We start from the raw sequence: 2,500 nt of genomic DNA on the forward strand, positions 1-2,500 counted from the left end.
AGTGGGAGTGAGAAAGGGAAAGCGAAAGCGAAAGCGAGCGAGAGAGAGAGAGAGAGAGAGAGAGAGAGAGAGAGAGAGAGAGAGAGAGAGAGAGAGAGAGAGAGAGAGAGAGAGGGAGAGGGAGAGGGAGAGAGATCTGGCGCGAGCGAGGCCGTTTCCATGCCCGCGCCGCCAGAATTAACGGAGTGCAATTCATCAGAGTTAATCTCATGCATTTAGCGCCTCGTTGCCACGTAGTCGCCGTACTTCAAGAGCTCGGCGTATAATCACCATCGTGTACAAATTATCTACTGTGTTATTAGTACAAAACCATTAACGTTAAATCCCCGAACAAGATACAGAGTTAATGAGTCGCTGCTTCAAGGGTAGCCACGCGAACCAGGAGGAGGGAAAAGGCCCCGGCTGGCACTGGCACATTTACACGGTCTGAGTACCTGTACGTCTTTTGGCTAATATGTCTGTGTTTGGCTAAATCTCTCTGTCTGTCTCTGTGTCTTTCTCCCTCGCTCTTTCTCACTTTCTCCCTCACTTTTCGTCGGTTAGAAAAGTGTGTGTATGTGTGTGTGTATGTGTGTGTGTGTGTGTGTGTGTGTGTGTGTCCGCGCGTCTGTCGGAATCTGTCTGTCTGTTTCTCTCTCTCTCTCTCTCTCTCTCTCTCTCTCTCTCTCTCTCTCTCTCTCTCTCTCTCTCTCTCTCTCTCTCTCTCTCTCTCTCCTCTCCTTCTCTCTCTCTCCTCTCTTCTCCTCTCCCCTCCTCTCCTCCCTCTCCCTCCCTCCTCCCTCCCTCCCCCCCTCCCCCTCCCCCTCCCCATCCGACCGCCGAGGCAGCCAGCGAGAGGCACGATTGCATTCATCCCCAACCCGGCCTTTCCTCCGTCCGTCTTGCGCCAGACCGAAGCACCTTCGTCCGAATTTATATGAGATATTTCCTCTCTCTGCGCCATTCAAAAAGAAAAGTAATGGATCATAAAAGGGGTGAGCAAGGAAAATGTAATATGACAAAAGATTAGAGCTTATGTAAAGGATAGAGATATCATCTCCCTAAATGGAAAATCAGGAGGCAGACGGAAGGGAAACATGAGGAAAGGCAGACATGAAGAAGGGGCAGACACGGGGAGGGATAGAGACGAGGAAGGGCAGACACGAGGGAGGGCAGACTTGAGAGACGACAGACATGAATGGCAGGCATGAGGGAATGCAGACATGAAGGGCAGACATGAAGGGCAGACACGGGAGGGGACAGAGATGAGGAAGGACAGATACGAGAAAGGGCAGACATGACGAAGGGGCAGACACAAGGGAGGACAGACATGAAGGGCGGGCACGAGGGAGGGCAGATAAGAAGGGCAGACAAGAAAGGGAGACATGAGGAAGGAGAAACATAAATAAGACACGAAAGTTGCGAAAATAACAAAACGGGAGAAAATTAAAGATTGCTCGCTCTAAAAAAAAAACACGAATCACTTCAAAAATGGAAAAATGTCAACGTGCCAAAATGCCATATGAAAAAGGGCGTCTCGAAAATTAAATGTGAAGGAAATTACTAAAAAGGAAATGAACTAATTTTGTCGCAAAATCACATGAGCGTTTTCCCTGCTTCCGAAGGCTATGACGTAATCGATTCGAGAGAGGAGGCCCTGTAATGCAGTGGAATACGAGAGAGAGAGAGAGAGAGAGAGAAGAGAGAATGAGAGTGAAAGAGAGAGAAAGAGAGAGAAGGAGAGAGAAAGAGAGAGAAAGAGAGAGAGAGAGAGAGAGAGAGAGAGAGAGAGAGAGAGAGAGAGAGAGAGAGAGAGAGAGAGAGAGAGAGAGAGAGAGAGAGAGAGAGAGAGAGGAGCCGCATACATAAGAAGCCATGGAGTAATTCGTACCTGCAGAGACGATAGGCATATAGTGGGGGCGGGGGGGGCGCCGAGGGGAGGAGCGAGCGTAGTCGAGGGGATTCGAGGGGAACGCACTTCGGCGGGAGAGGAGCGTCCGTTAACGAAACCCGAGGGGAAATTAGCATCGGCGAGGGACCAGGAGGCGATACGATTGGCTGAGAGAAGGGAGAGGCGGAGGGGGAGCCGAGGGAGAGGCGGAGGGGGAGCCGAGGGAGAGGCGGAGGAGGAGCCGAGGGAGAGGCGAAGGGCGTGGGCGAAGGGCGTGGGCGAAGGGCGTGGGCGGAAGGCGACATGACGCGAGTCAAAGAAAAGGCCTGCCGGAGGTGCGTTACTCTGCCCTCAGTCGCCGGCTTCCTTTGCTTCTCATCTTTGCTTTCCCTCCCCCCCCCCCCTTCTCTTCCCCCCCCCCCTTGACTCAGGTTGATTTAATTTTAGCTAATCTTTATCTATTTGTTTATCTACTTTTCTTTTTTTTTTCTATATTGATTCATTTATCTATCCATTCATTAATTCATTTATTTATTATTCGCTTATTCATTAATTTACCTGTCTATTTACATATGTTGGACACAAACACAGCAACGTGTACACAAATAAGAAAAAGAAAGAAAGAAAAAA

Source organism: Penaeus monodon, chromosome 14 (assembly GCF_015228065.2).
Source record: "Penaeus monodon isolate SGIC_2016 chromosome 14, NSTDA_Pmon_1, whole genome shotgun sequence".
Lineage (NCBI taxonomy): Eukaryota > Metazoa > Arthropoda > Malacostraca > Decapoda > Penaeidae > Penaeus > Penaeus monodon.